We start from the raw sequence: 17508 nt of genomic DNA on the forward strand, positions 1-17508 counted from the left end.
TTCAAAAGAATTAAATGATACGATAGTTTCTGTCTATAACAGTAATTGTCCACTAAAGAGAGTTTCTTCGACAAGAAACGTTCCGTGGTGGAACAAAAGGCTCGAGCGGCTTCGCAAAACAGCGTGGAAGCTGTTCAACAGAGCTAAAATTAATTCGGATTGGCCACACTATAGGAGCGCCCTAATCGAATGTAACAGAGAACTAAGACGATCTGAACGAAAATCTTGGATAAATAACTGCGAAAGCATTGAAAGTACCCCAATCGTTGCAAACCTAAGCAAGACTCTTGCAAAAGACCACTCGAACGGGCTAGGTTCCCTCAAAAAGGACGACGGTTCGTTCACAAAATCTCCCTCAGAAGTATCAGACTTACTGATGAAAACTCACTTCCCGGGATCTACACCTGTTCCTTCTAATACCAATCCTAGCTACAATCGCGAAATTAAATGCTCTCGAAGGTATCATGAAAGTGCAAAGGAAGTCGCAATCATAGTTGCGGGATCGGTTTTCACGAGGGCCAGAGAAAAAAGCGCGGTGAGATCTATTCAAACTTACAAATCCGCAGGTGCAGATAGAATTTTTCCAGCCATGATTCAAAAAGGAGAATCTAAGCTAATTCCAACTCTAATCGAGATTTTTAGGGCAAGCCTGATACTCGAGCACATTCCTTTCACATGGAGACTCGTGGTCTTCATTCCAAAAGCTGGGAAACGTGATAAATCACTCCCAAAATCATTCTGACCAATATCATCAATACTGTTGAAAACTATGGAGAAAGCTCTACATGAATACATAAAGTCGGTATTCATGTCCAAAAGCCCTTTATCGAAATACCAGTTTTCCTATCAATCAGGCAAATTTACAGTCACAGCGTTACACACGCTTGGGACAAAAATTTAAAAATCTCTTCCGTCAAAAGAAACCGCATTATGTGCGTTTCTTGATATCGAAGGGGCTACCGACAATGCTTCTTATGTATCAATGGTACAGGCTATGATAAGAAGCCATTTCGATGACTGCATAGTCGAATGGATCAAAGGCATGCTCACAAATAGACAAATCACCTCGGAGCTGGGCGGGTCGTCGACATCTGTGATTGCAACGAAAGAGGTTATAGAACCCCTCCTTGTGGGCACAAGGAGGGGTTCTATAACCTCTTCTTTGATCACTGCTGGTTGACGACCTTCTGATTAGTTTGGAGGCAAATGGTTTCGAAATCGTGGGTTTTGTTGAAGATCTAGTCATAATGGTACGTGGCATGTTCGAGGATGTGATATCGAGCAGGATGCAGATGGTCTTAAACCTTACACAATCATGGTGTATCAAAGAAGATCTGAGTATAAATCCCTCAAAAACAACAATTGTTCCTTTTACCAAAAAGAAGAAACTGCATCTGAAGTCTCTAAATTTTGGAGGAGAGGAAATAAAACTCAGCGTTTCAGTGAAATATCTAGGCGTAATCCTAGACGCTAAACTAAACTGGAACGCACACTTAGGCATAACATGGGGCCTTAAACCAAAAATGGTTATGTGGGTCTACACTGCCATTGTGCGTCCTAGGATAACTTATGACTCACTTGTATGGTGGTCAAAGACTAAGGCCATGTTCTCACTGCAAGCGGGGCGTCAAGGTGGCGTGAGCGGGGCATGTTCACTTCTCGCAACGACATTTTAATTCACTCACATTGCACCGTGCCAGTGGCGTGTCTTCGGCGTGTTTTATACAAATTGTCAATGTATATTTTTAATTGAAAGAATTAAAATTGGTTTATTTTTAAATATTCCAACATCGTTGGACGAACCGGGACAAAAATCGGACGGTGAAAAACGTAAAAACTAAACAAAAACACGAAAAATTAAAATTATGTCACTACTACAAACAAACATATGCAAGAGAGAAGCGGAGAAGTACAAATATCGCCGGCGTGAAGTGTAAGAACACACACGATTAATCGTAAGTGTGAGGTGCGTGAAAGACACCACGTCCTATCCCTCGCAGTTGACAGTATAACAGTGATGTTAATATTATATACTGGCAACACTAGTTAGCCATACATTGGGCATCATTTCCTCCCACAACAGACAACTGTCGAGCCGGTAAGTCATACTCAATATTTATTCCCTGTGTCGGGTGATTTCACTGTAGGTTTATACCGACTACATTGAGGAACCTGTACAGTAAATATATGAATACTTCACAGTAAGCATCACACGCCTCGCCCAAGCCACGCTGACGTCCCGCTGCAGTGAGAACAAGGCCTAAGGAGACTGTAGCTACAAAAAAGCTAAACAAACTCCAACGACTAGCATGCGTTGCAATTACAGGAGCAATGCGAAGCACACCTTCAAAGGCATTGGAGGCAATCCCTCACCTGGTACCTTTGAACCAATATGGCTAATAAAAGCGCTCTAAAGCTTGAAAGAAAAAAAATACTAGACGGGGACAAAAATGGTCACTTGAGCATCCTGAATCTCGTACCTATTAGACCAGCCTCAGAGATGAACAGTGATTGGATGGAAACTACATCCAAACTAGCGTTGGCAGAAAAGATGCCATTTCCAGGTCATGAGAGTCAAATGCGCGAATAATGAGCTATTTTGAAGCTTAAAAATGGTTTGTATGTATGCGAGCAGACATCTCTGTCTGTTTTCTTTTCTCTTTTCATTTGGGATTGTGCAAAAAAAAGTCCTTACGACGTCAATGGGGATCGAACCAAGGTCGGCTGAAATGCGAAGTTACTTTATACGATCACGCTATCCATATGGCTGCCAGCGCTATTATAAAGGAGTGTGATAATATTACACCTCATTATAAAATGAAGTTGGAAAGTGTTTTCTAAGCCGATAAAGAATAACATGAACGAGAATATATCTTTCTCTGTCTGGGCCGTGTATTTGGTGAATTATACGAAAAGCTTTCATTTAAATGTGTCTCCTGTTACGCTCCCTCATATTGGCTCTAGCATATATATTATACAAATGATATACATGTATTGGGGAGTAGAACATTTTATGTTATCTTTCAGCTCATTTAATGTAATAAATCGGGATGCCAGAAAATGTGCTAAAAATTAACTTTGGGCTTAGGACTAATTATGACATTCCATACAGAGTGATCGAACATTCTTGTTCAGTATGGGATGAAGGTGGCCCCAACGTTCGTAATGGTTCAATCATTATCAAACAGATTATTCCTGATTGGCACCTATCTGGCTATAGCTTTCAGTCTACTCCTTCATCAATAAGTAGTAGATAGACTTGAAGCGTTGTATAAAAAATGGGACATACCACAATAGTTCATAATAATGGACGCAGTGGTTCACACCCAACAAGGGAAAAAAATCCTCTTCACTCTAAATGTGGAAGTTTTACTTATTGACGTATCCATCTAACCAAAATTGAGCTTCACAGCTGGAAAAAAAAGAGCACCCGTGGCCGAGTGGTTAGCGTCTCACATCATCATGCCGGGTGTTCGGGTTCGATTCCCGTTCTGGCCGGGGGATTTTTCGTCAAAGATATTTCCTTCGACTTGCACTGTGGTCACGTGTATTCTAGAGCTTGCCCCTCGGAATACATTCAAGGCGTGTTATATTTGGCTTAATAAATCTCAACTAAAAATTAATAAATAACGCTAGTTAATGCACATGTGAGACGGCAAAAGTTCCGCAGGGAACGTTAACGTCATCCAAGAAGAAGAAGCTGAAAAAAAATGTTGGGAAATCGATGAAATGATAAATCAAAGTGACAGCCGTCAGAATGGCGAACATATCAAAAAGTGTTGCCAACTGAAAGCTCTATAAAACGTCTATCGCTTGTTGCGTTTTTCTTTGAGGGAAGTCAATACTGAAATACCAAAAAATAATTTATTAATTCATGTAGGTTGGTATATCACATCCTCCACGTAGGTTGCGGATGAATCGGATATCCCCGATGTGATTTCGCCCAAATGCAACACCGTTAGCACAAAGACCCACTGCGGACAGCTTCTTTCCATTAACTTCTATGTATATGAGCGTATATGTTTATACATAAAGCACGACATCTTATGCGATTCACGGCGTTGAATTTAGTTTCCTCCGAGTGAGTGGCACATACAAAAACAAACTTTCGGAATGTTGCTACTTTTCCACCTCACCAGCACACACACACACACACACATGCAGCTGGAACTCAAACTGCAACTGCTCCGTCACTCTTTAACAGTTATTCTCCAGTACATGGTTATTCAATTTATTGTATTTAATTTCCTCCAAAACTTCGTCCACTGCAGCTATTCAGTCTGTGTTCGGTGCACCCGGTGCCACCCTCCACCCAGAGGGAAACGTGTCCTTGGCCGAACCGCCTGAAGTTGACGGTTGGGAAAAAGAAAATATTATTTTTAATATCATTACAGAAGATATATATACACGTGTCTGAAATATGTATATAACGAATGTACAAGTATATATATGCATCCAATTTTTCTACGTTGTTAGGAAATTCCTTGCATGCTTAGCGCTCGTGGATAAAGAAACACCAGCCCTGCAGCTCACGTCAACGACGACATTCCGGACCGAAATGACTGGCGGTGGAGGAGGATCAAGGCGCGCACAAAGTTAATGCAAAAATGCATCCACCGGAGAGCTGAGAAAACCCTCCAGCTCCAGGGGTGGGAGAGTGAAATGAACACGAAATGAAAAGGCAACTTTTGCTCCCCCGATGCTCCCACCTCTCCCCACCAAACGACTTCCATCGTTGTTTGCAGGTCTCGCCACGTTTGCGAATGAAGGGAACCGAAAGCAGGGCAGCTGACACCCAACGAGGACGTGCCAGATGTCCTTGGGAACGCTTTCCGTTCGTCCTTGACGAAATGTGTGCTAAATTCACGTTCCGAGGCGGGGTAATTTATGAAACGCGATGGCTTTTGTCTTTGTTGGGTAGCGCTGCCGGGCAGGAAATTGATTCCGAGTAGAGACTGCGTGATTATGTTCGATTAGAACGTACTCTAGGGAAAGCTAGCTCCGAGCAGGAAGTTGAGCGTTTGTCATTCCCCGGAATGAGATATCCGAGTGTCGTTCAGGGAGGGGTGCTCGCAATATTGCCACCTATTGCTATGTGCTTGCTTCATTCAAAAGTAAACACTTCCCCGTTTACTGAACTAATTGCAAAATAACACACCTATTTCCATTTCCGTTAGGATCGATCATGTTGGAGACAAAGGCAATGATAAATATTTCGCATCTTATGCGAGAAGCAGTAAATGTTGTTTGATTGCAATCGATAATCTGTGTCGAAATATAGAACTAAAAAAATAATAATGAAACCCTAAATTTCAAAACAAAGTATTGGGTTGTCCAGAAAGTTCTTGCAAAGTTTTTTTTTTCACAATCTTGAGTGTTCATGCAACTTGAAAAGTCAATCTTCACAGCTCTCGTTTGGTTTCCTCGTCGAAAAATCGGGCTTTTTAAGCTTATTTAGACAGCATTTAGCATTTAGACAGCAGTCGATGTTTTTTTCTTAATTCGTTTATTTTTACAGGCTCAGTTAAATTGGTTTAAGGGAGCCAAACTCTTAACACATTGAGCCCTGGATTGTTCTTGCTACGCTTTCCATTCAGCACGCATCACGATTACCAAAGATATTTATTTTATTAATAGAAAACATCTCTTGAAATAACCGATATAGCGCTTTTTTCCAAGTTGCGTTATGGTGACCATGAATAAAAGTTTTTTTTTTGTTTCAACTTTTGTATTTAAAATTCTACATCGAAACTGTCTTCAGACGATTTTTGGAGCTTACTAAGACTAACATTTTGCGATGTAGAATTTGTCTATATCTTAATTCTGCTAAAGGTTATTGATGTTTTTTCTACAAAAATACGCCCTTTTCATTTGTTTGTCGTTCTTTCTGGGGCGAACATGAAAGTGTTTATGAATGACATTTGAAAGGGCATATTCAACTCTACATAATGTGAGTTTTTTGAAACTATGTCATTTTTTATATTTGAGTAAACTAAATTTGAAAATATTAGTTTCAATAATTTCAATAATTTTGAGCAGGTTTGGAAAATTTACAAGTTCTGCATTGCAGAATGTTTGTCTTGATAAGGTCTAAAAGTTCAAAAAATTTAAAATTATTAAAAACCGGTTTTTCATGGTCATGTTCATTTTAAATTTAGTTTACTCAAATACAACATAGTTCTGGAACATTTACATCACGTAGAGTCATATATGCTCTTTCAAATGTCGTTGATAAACATTTTTCTATGTTTTCCTTAGAAAGAACGACAGAAAAAACGAGAAAGGTGCATTTAATAACGAAATAGGATATAGACAAGTTCTGCATCGGATGGACTGGAAATATGTCAAAAAAAGTGTCAGGAAACACATTCTTCCATTCTGGCTGTCGAATGGAGGAAGACACTTTTCGACACGTTGATTATGTAGAAATGGTAGATTTTTTAACAAACTCTTGCTCAGCGTACGTAAAACGAGGTGTTTCTTATTGACAGAAATATAAAATTCAAAATTTCACTATAGAGTAATGCGGGGCAAAGGTGCGTACCTAACTGTTGTCGTTCAATAACTCTTGAAATAAAAGCAAATAAAATTCCGTTTGCTTACCAAATTGTAACTATATATATTACCTTTGAAACGTAGTACAAGCATTTCTCGAGTTGTGTTTTTAATTGGACAAATACATATTTTGATATAAAATTACAAATGCGCACCTTTGCCCCATAGTGGGGCATAAGTGCGCACTTATTGAATTGAACTTCTGATATAACTTATACCAAAAATAGGTACTTTATCATCAAAAGCAGGAGAAACATCATTACTAGAGAGTGTAGGCACCGTCCAGGAGGCAGGAGGGGGTGTTCTATGGTTTTTTATGGGTGGAGAAGAGTGGGTGTTATGATCGAACATACCACGTGGAAATTTTCGGGACGGTGGAGACTGACAATGTAAGATCCTAAAATGTCCAACATTTGAAACAGAATTTGTTTTTATTAACATACTAGCTGACTCGGCGAACTTCGTCCCACTCACAATTGATATATTGATATAAGTCATTTCGAACACTCAAATTCCCACAAAAATTATTTTTATGTACGTCATCTATACTCGCGAATGCATGGTGAAAATAAAAACATTTTTCATTTGAAATTCATTTTGAATTATTTTTAAGCAATTGTTCATTTTTATTCCTCTTCTTGGATTTCGGTTCTGAGGATTCCGGCGCTTTGCCTTGGATCGCTGTTGCTTCGTTGTGCTGTTGTGGGGTTCGAAGAAACAGACGATGGTTCCTCATGAAGTTAGAATCCCAATCTCTCGATGCCAGTTTTGTTACTTGGTTGAATTCATGCTGGAGGTTGTTGGCTTCCCCAAAATCAAACGCTAGATGCCGTAAATCTTTGAGAGTCATATCATAGAAAGCTTTGTCCAGTGCCCTGCAGTGGTCCGCCAGATCCTCAGACTGCTCACTCGTAAATACCTATCTGAATCGCCCTAGGTGCTCGCTGACACATCCCAGCAGAAGAAGAAATGTCAATAAAAGAAGATTCAAATCATAAATCACTTTCTGATATGAGCCTCTTCCTCAGAGCTGATTCAAAAATACCGAGGTCTGCCGCAATTCGACGCTTCGAGACTCCCCCCCGAAGCCTCTGTCAGGCTATTTGAACATTTCTGGAGTGCATTTCTTCAAATCAGTTTTCTTCTTGTGGGTCCCGTTAAAAATTTTGTTGAAAACATTTTATAAATTTTTTTCAGAGTAAAACGCTAGTGCGAACTTTTACTTTTACTTTTACACTGCGCACCTTTGCCCCACAAGCAATTTTTGAACTAATCGAATTTAAAAAAAAAAGCTCTTGAACTTTGTTACAAAAACGAATACGCACTATCATCTACTATAGAATGAAGGTTTCCTTGACAGTGTAGTTTCGAACTTTCCAATTATTTGAAGTAAGTAAATCACCATCTCCAAAACTGAAAAAAATTAGATCAAAACATCGCAGAACTCTTTTTCTCTCATTACTTTTTGTCACTTTCATTAAATGAATCTTATTTATATGTGCGAGCTGCTGGTGTAATAATGTATCAAACGAATACACTGTTGTCGAATGTTTATGCTCGTTTACTTCAAAAAGGCCAATGCGCACTTTTGCCCCGTGCGCACCTTTGCCCGCACTACTGTACGAATCAAATCGTTTGTCCATTTTACTACCACAGTGCATCTTACCCGCACCTCCCCTACTAAAAATCAATCAATCTGTTGAAACATGATCCATTCCTGAGAACATGGCTAATACCGTTTCTCTCCACCTCAAATAAAACCAGAAATATAAACGATTTATTGATTCTTGTCTGATTCAAGAAATCATCTTTATCGTGAGAAGACAAAACATAACGTGAGTAACATATTTCAAAACAGTTTTTTAATGAACCGGATAAACTATAAACAATTACTCCTATTTCCCATAGCTATTAATATAAATTAAGTACCAAGTTGGGTTTCAAACATCCGAAGCACTGAACTGCACTAACTGCTCCCCATACAAACTCTCTTGCACGAAGAAAATCCGTTTTGCTGCCATCCATCTGGATCGCAGTGACACGGCACCGGCAATAAGATGGTGGTGGAAAATGTTATGCCCGCGATTCACTTTGCAATCCCGCAAGTCTAACTTTATTCGTTTGAATATTATTATGTAAACAAACAAGAAGGATTTCCATGTCCCATCCGAGTCTGCCACCGCTTGTTGATCCTTCGGAAATAAACTATAGCGAGAATGAGAAATAACTTTCCCAGAACAAAAGACAAACTCGCTCCTCATTCTGCACCCAAACTGTACTCAGTGCGCCCTGTACAAACACATATATACATCACAATCTCCTGCCAACCTTGTCTGGCCCAGAAAATTGCATCGTCTAAACCCCAAATCGACTCCTGCCTGCTTCACGGTAAACAGCCGGATTGGTGCAAGGAAAAAGTTGGGAAGTAAATGCAAAATAAAAATATCAGGAAATCGCACAAAAGCACAGTTAGCACATGCAAAACGTGCACAGTCTGCGCAATGGCAGTGGTAGCATAATATGGACAGAGAAGCGGTGGATGGCGTTATAAATTTTACGAGGCTTTGTTTCTATTTTCCACCCACCCGGATGCACGGGTGCACTTTTCTCTGCCACCGCGTATCCTCGAGCTCTCGCTTAACCATCTTCATCCTCAAATAGAATACTTTTTGATATGATAAACATATTTTGTGGATTTACATCATTAGGGTAAAAATTGTGAGTGTCTTGATAAAATGTCAAAAAGTTTAAAATGAATTTTCAACATAAGATTGATAATAGTTCCTCAATAAGTTATGAGCCATTTCGAGTGAATCACTTTGAATGATTTACTCCCACAAACTCCGAGCAAATACTATATTAAGTATTAATCCTGTCGAGCTTTTACAGTGACATTATCATAACGAACCTGCTACACCCATTTAAATCATTTTCGTGTGACATAAGTCGTTTCGATGCAAAACCACCTGAGACCGTCGCCGACCTGCGCTGCCAGGATCGGGCAAACTATATTAGCATTATTCATAAAAACAATAATTGTTTACTCTGCGATGTCGTTCTGCAACGTTTGCATCATCATAATTTACCGCCTCCGGCAAAATCCCACCTCCACTCGATCCCACCTTCCACCCGAGCATCCTAGGCACTCTTACCTCGTTATAACTTCTTTCTTCTCCCCGAATGCCATGGTTGGGTGGCAACCGTTGCGAAATGCATCGTAAAAAGAAACACCCACCTCGGGGGCTCCTATATAGAAATAATAGAAATGCTGCTTCCCTTTATTACTAATTATGGAAATACAAGCTGTTTGTAAAGCTACCAATGTCGTGTCGTGTACGAATAAACACGATTCGCCTTGACAAGGTACTTGGGTGAAAATTAGCTATCGCATCCAGTATGGAGTTTTTACACAGGACATACTCCATGGAATGGAATGAAAAGGACCTGTGAGGGATAGTTCTCAACGATGACATATGCGATTTGATATAAAATGCGATATTTCTATGTGTGGTTTGGACTGTTCCATTCCGAGTCGCAATCAAAGAGTAAACAAATATGACACGGAAAGTAAGTTTAAAATTTACTTCGGTGCGGTCGATATAAGTGTACCATGGTTTAATGTTGTTTATTGTCTAAACTAGTGAATAAACTATGAGCCAAACTGCTTCTGTAGGTTAGCGGAATCTTTATTTCAGGTCCGGAATCAAAAATGGATCACCTCGATTCGTATTGCAACAACATGCAAAACAATAACTTGTGAGCTCTTACTATCCGCTCATAAACACTTCTCTAATAAATTGAGCTTGAGCTTGAGCTTGGGTAGACTGTACAATTCGTAGTTGCTCTCCGTGATTGACCTGAACCAACCAAATTGCACAAAGAACACACAGAATGACGCTTGGGACTAGCAAATCATTCTCGTTGTGCAATTTTCGGTGATTCGAGCTTTAAATGGTCAATAACGGTACCGGCCACGTCCTTACAGTCACCAGGGGATGGAAAGGAATGTTAGTATGATAATCGCCGCCCGAAGGCCAGAAGGGTCGCCTCTATAGCGTGGTTCCCTAGCGATTATCATGGAAGGGATAGGTGTTAGTAGGGAGAGGTAATAATCAGGATTCACTGAGGTAAGTGATGTGATTATGTAACGAGAACTATCGAACACTCGACAAAACCAAATTTCTAAAATATTATGGGTCATATCACGTGGTAGAGATTATCTTTAGGTTATCTTTTTATTGGTCTGGCTATATATTTTGTTATTTATCGTACGTACATATCTAAATTCAATCGCGACGGTGAAACGGTGAAGTTCGGGAAACCTGATAAGGAAACCGAGAGTATTCCAGTGGAACCAATAGACGGATAATATAATCCGTTATTCATCGCGCGTACTCTGTATTGCAGTCTAATTCCGTAACGAGAAGCTATGTTTCGGAATCCTGAGAATGTAACCGAGAAAACTACACGGATATAGAATTTCTAATCTGAGTTTATAAACTCAATCTAGTGTTTGGAATTTCAAAATCAGGAACCAAAAACTAATATAAATGTATAATTGCTTTCAACTACATTTCTACACAGAAAACTGGAAAACTGTCGTGCAAAAATTCCTTTTTTCCGAAGTCTGACAAAGAAATTCACCAACAAAATTTTGAATGAGAATACAATTCAATAGCATCATATTTCTTTTTATATAACATATAAAACTATTGAATAAAAAAAGCATTATTTATATTAGTGCTCCCTTGGCCGAGTGGTTAGCGTCATAACTAACATGCCGGGTGTTCGGGTTCGATTCCCGTTCTGGTCGGGGGAATTTTTCGTCAAAGAAATTTCCTCCGACTTGCACTGTGATCACGCGTATTCTAGAGCTTGCCACTCAGAATGCATTCAAGGATTTAGTTATTTGGCATAGAAATCTCAACTAAGTACTAATAAAAATGACGCAAGTAATACTACGTTGAGACGTTAGTGCCATTGAAGAAGAAGAAGAAGAAGATTATTTATATTACCGCGACATTGTGTTGGCAACCCGAGCGGAAATAAAACAACTACACATCGGCTATACATGATACAATAACTACACTCACAAAAAGAATCTAGCTGGAACACAAATACATCTATCGTCTAAAGCTAATATTAAGGCTGATTTAGACGATGCCAGTCAGCGCTCTAGTTGAAGTATCCAGTGAATAGAGAACAGACACTCTGTTCAAGTTAGAGGCCAATTACTTGTTCGATACTGGTACAAGTAATTTGAACAGAGTGTCTGTTCTCTGTTCACTGGATACTTCAACTAGAGCACTGACTGGCATCGTCTAAATCAGCCTTTAATCTTATAAAGAGGAAAAGAGATAACAACTTAGCTCTTCATTTTGTTACGTGAGTGCAATGCGCGCTCTCTCTGTTTCCTATTTTTGCTGCGACACGAAACCGAGTGAACAACGAACACAAGCATATTGACATATCAATAAAGGCCGAATTGAAGAACTCAAAAAAAAGATTGAATTGCCTACTTTCATTTCTTTCAAAATGCATTCCAGACATTTGAGAAAATTCCAATAAACTTGAATTCTCTGAGATAGAAATCACATTATTTAACAAACAATTCTCGCGTAACTTTTGAAAAGGTCCAATGTAACATTTTCGTCAACTTGAGAAAAACGAAGTTGAAGACCCGAACATTATTCCGCGAATTGTCTTAAACGTTATCGATCTTGATCGCTCCTCTCACCACTAGCGATCACGAATAGCTCTCCAAAACCAATCGTAGCTGTTGTTCCGTGATTTGAGTTTGAAGTTGAAGCCAAGGAGCGACAAATGTTACATTGGACGTTTTGACTGTCCGCGTTTGCACATTGGACATATTACGTTGCACGATAAGAATTTGAAACTAACTACTAAACAACAATCCAAAAAACAGCATTTCGTTCTAAAGACAGATTATTATTGTTATCACCCGTCGAATTGAACTGAAATCGATAACAACTACTGTAAGAAACAAAAACTCAAAACGACCGAAGTACGACTTCGTGTTGTTTTGACTGCTTTGTTACTTCGGACGTTTCGGGCATCGGAGGAAAGTGGCGTCCGAAGTAACAGCCGAGTGCTTAAAATCCGAATCTGTATATTCTATGCGTGCATCTATTAACTCGATTTGTTTACATTTGTTACATAGGACCTTTTCAAAAGTTACGCGAGAATTCTACTTTTCTTGAACCGAACAACAAAAACTCGACTAGCTCACAATGCGCACGATTGTTCAGCGCTCAACCCGGACTCCCTTCAGCGCATTGAAAAAAATATCTTTATCACTCTTGTTATTCGATATCAATTTTGTTACTTTTGCTCTATAAAAATAAATTAAAAAAAAAGATCTTCTCAACCTCACTTCACGGACGCTTTACTACAATAACCCATATACACTTCTCTAATAAATTGGTAATTTTTCTAATATTTTCATATTCATTTAAATCATTCTTACAGACATAATTCCAACCTTTTCACAAATCATAACAAGTATCGTAATCAGGGCTCTGCATAGTCATAGTCAATTGAAGATAGTCAGTTGACTATCTGAATGACTATATCTTTAGTCAGTTAGTAATGACTTTTGGCTTCTTCACGCAGCTTCTCCGCCAAAACGACTGAACAGTCAGTCGGGCGTTTTGTCGCTATCTCCCTCTACCGACCCGACTATATCATTTCATTCTTCCCTGTCAAATTGTCCTCATTGCATTATGAAGTGACTTCCCCCAAAACGAATTCGTTTCTCTCTTTCTCTCTGCCATGTACATGTGCATGCATCGATGTTTGAGTTCAACGTGGTTTGACATGCGCTACAAGTAAGCTAGATTCTTTTGTGTTGTACACGAAAATTACTTACGCGGATAAAATAACGTGCAGTGTGTGTGCGCTATTTTGCACGCCTCATACTAACTAATACTAACGCGAGGACCTTTATAGCATACTCGATAAATGTCTAAGTTCGTTGGTTTGAGTTCACGATGGGTAGACAATAAACCGTCCATTGATGGGGTAACTTCTCTTGTGCATCAGAAATCATGTTTTCTTTCCTCTTTATATGGACGTAAAAATAATATTGTGTACGCGGGTACGAATTAGTGTCAGGGGGAATATGGAAGTGTGGATTGAAGTCAGTTGAATGAAGAGGCAGAATGGTATTCATTAGTGGAGTCAGTTAAAATAACCACCGACTGGACTAGTTCTCCAGACATCCTCGCTAGTCAACGCTAGTCAATTAATTTTCTAGTCAAGTCACTTTTTGTTTTGGGCGACTGCCGAAGCAGTTCTAGTCGAAGCGAAGCTGCTAAGAGTAGAGTCGGTCCTCATTTTTCACCTGTTTTAATTTTTTCGGGCCCTGATCGTAATGCATCGAAATCCGGACACTTAAGCAGGGAACCCGGTCTGGAAAGTTAAAAAAATCGACGGAAAAGGATTTTTAGACATTTGATTCTGTTGGAAAATTACAGCCAAAAGTATGAGGACACCTCAAGGGATACGTGGTCAGTCCCATAAGTACTTAGCCTACAGAAAAAAAATTTGGAAAAGTGATGATTTGTTTCTCAACATAGTCTCCTTTTAGCTTGATATACTTGACTCAGCGATGCTCCAACTTCTTCAATCCATCTGAAAAATACGTTTTCTCGAGGTCTGCAAAGTAGGCCTCCGTGGCGGCGATGACCTCCTCATTCGACTCAAATTTCTGCCCGGCGAGCGACTTTTTCAAGTTTGGGAACAAAAAAAAGTCGCACGGGGTCCAAATCTGGAGAATATGGTGGATGGGCAGCAGTTCGTAGGACAAATCGACCAATTTGGCCGTGACGACGGCGAAATTTCCATTCTTTCCATTTTTCTAAAATCCGCGAACACGCCCGCTTCCACACACGATCAAAACAAAACTACGAGTTCAATTCGGTAGAAATTTTGACAGTAGCAGTTTACGAGAATATACTACACGATAAGTAATCTCTCTTGCGATACTGACACCATCGGACGATGAGACTAAGTACTTATCGGACCGCCCTCGTATAGAATTGCTGTCCGAATGTTTAAACGCGTTTTCTTGAAACCATGTTTTTCCAGTTGGTGGTATCGATATCTTAGGATCTACTCGATCAATTTGGCTGAAATTTTGTATCATCATGTAAAAATGAATTATCCAAAGCGTTACATAGCCCTCGAATCTCAATTTTTAGATTATTTATGACAAACAGCTATTTTTCATGAAAAAAAACTCATTTTTAACAAAAATCACCGCTATTTTGGTAATTTTTCGAATTTTCAAAGAACCCCTATGTAACGCCTTAGGTATTGTCCTAAAGTTAAAATATTCATTGGAATTCGTTCTACGACACCCCGTTGCATCAGAACTGATACCACCAGCAAGGTACCGATTTGCAGACAGCATCTACCCACCCAGGTGTCAACAGCGTAATAATCATTATTCGTGCTCTCAAAAAACGGAAAATACATCTTCAAATATACCTTAAACAATAACCTAAATACTAAATACTAAATACTTTATTCCTAACATCCGAAAAAAAATCACGAAAATTCATCATTTTTTGACCTTTTTTCTTTTGGGGTCTCCCCTTAAGCACTTACGATGATAACATCAACTACTAAAAAATGTTCAAATTTCAAAATTTGTTCAAAATTTGAAAATTACCTCATTGTGCCGCAGGGGCGTAGCGTGACCTGTTGATACCCTCCATACAAATTTTGTTTTCAAATATTTTGGCGTAACCTATGTTCGCACGAGTTCCAACTTACCTGCTGTCAAAATATTTTCTGTTTGTCTCCTAATCCAACATTTTCGGCGCAAACGACATACAATTGATTCTACACCGAAAGCGATCATCGCGTTCTAGTTCGCATGCTTGTGTGCTATAAAGTGCTAACCGAAGCAGAGTTTTCTCTCTCGTTCTGATGGACTTGCATGGCCCTGAGCCCTGGAATTCCTATCCCAAACAACACAAATTGAGCGTAGGCGGCATAGGAAGGGCTCAAGCTGTCAATTCTGTCGAGCTGAGAAATTTCCGAAATTTGTAATTTGCGCAATGTAACTGTTGCTTGGGGTTATTTTTAAACGGTTTTATTTAGCTTGCCCTGTAATCTGTTTGTATGTTTGTATGTTTGTAAGGTTGTATCACGTTTGTCTGTAATGCTTTACCACATTAATAGAAATTTGAAACCCTTCCTGTTGACGGATTGATCTGAAATTTGGAACACACCTTTATCTCTGTAGTCATTATGAAACTGCGTATTTCATGATCTTGAATATCCAAGATGGCGGCCCCTACAAAATGGCGGATTACATATTTTCTCAAAACCTTATCAATATGGGTTTTTCCAAAACCCCATCAATATGGGTATCAAAAAAAGGGCTTGACTAGTACAACACAGTTATTTATGAAAAATGCAAATCCAAAATGGTCGCCACCACAAAATGGTGGTACATTTATATTTTTTTTCAAAACTCTATCAATATGGGTATCAAATGAAACGGTTATTTATGAAAAATACACATCCAAGATGGCTGCCACTACCAAATGGCGGACTATATATTTTCTCAAAACCTCATTAATATGGGTATCAAATGAAAGGGCTTCACTAGTAGAACACAGTTATTTATGAAAAATAGAAACCCAAAATGGCTGCCACTACAAAATGGATGACTATATATTTCCTCAAAAACTCATTAAAATGGGTATCAAATGACTAATAGAATACGGTTACTTATGAAAAATGTAAATCCATGATGGCTGCCACTGCAAAATGGTGCACTACATATTTTCTCAAAACTTCATTAACATGGTTATCAAATGAAAGGGCTTGACTAGTAGAACACGGTTATTTATGAAAAATGCAAATCCAAGATGGCTGCCACTACCGAATGGCGAACTACATATTATGTTCAAACCCCGTTAATATGGGTATCAAACGAAACAGCTTGGCTAGCACAGTTATTCATGAAAAGTGCAAATCCAAGATGGCTGTCACTACAAAATTGCGGACTAAATATTTCCTCAAAACCCTGTTATTATGGGTATCAAATGAAAGGGCTTGACTAGCAGAACACAGTTATTTAAGAAAAATGCAAATCCAAGATAGCTGCCACTACCAAATGGCGGGCATATTTTATCAAAACCCGATTAATATGGGTATCAAATGAAAGGGCTTGAATAGTAGATCACAGTAGATCATGAAAAATCCAAATCCAAGATGGCCGCAATCTCAAAATAGCAAATTACTTTATTAAACGGTTTTATTTGGCTTGAACTGTTTGTATGTCTGTAGGGTTGTCCCAAATTAATTGAAATTTGACCAATAGGAACTGACCGAATTTATAAAACACCTTTATCTCTGCTGTCATTTTAAAACTGCTTATCTTGAAAAATCCAATTTGGCCGCCGCTACAAAATAGCTGATTCCATATCATCTCTAAAAAAAGTTTGATTGAGATATGTGTATCAAACGAACGAACTTGACTTGGAGAACACACTATGTATTTTCTGCGACTGATAAAATACATACAGTACAATGGTTCTATTGTAGAGAAATATTCTAATGAAACAAGTAATGTACTAAAAACTAGAAAATACAATAAGTAAAAAAAAATTTTAAGTTAAACGGTTTAATTAAGATTCAACATAATAATGTACTGAAAGCTAGAAAATAATTAGGCAATTAGTCTAGAGCATTGATAAGACTAAAATAAAATCGTGGGGCACCTTGGATTTATATTATCCACAATTAGCGACTTCCTCATATGTCCCACGATTGTATTTTAGTCTTATCAATGCCCTAGACTAATGAAGGAGAGGTGTGATAACTGCTAACTGCTACTTGCATAATAATTTTCTAGCTTTTAGTACATTATTATGTTTAATCACAATTAAACCGTTTAACTTAAAAAGCTTTTTT

Source organism: Toxorhynchites rutilus, chromosome 2 (genome assembly GCF_029784135.1).
Source record: "Toxorhynchites rutilus septentrionalis strain SRP chromosome 2, ASM2978413v1, whole genome shotgun sequence".
NCBI classification, from domain to species: domain Eukaryota; kingdom Metazoa; phylum Arthropoda; class Insecta; order Diptera; family Culicidae; genus Toxorhynchites; species Toxorhynchites rutilus.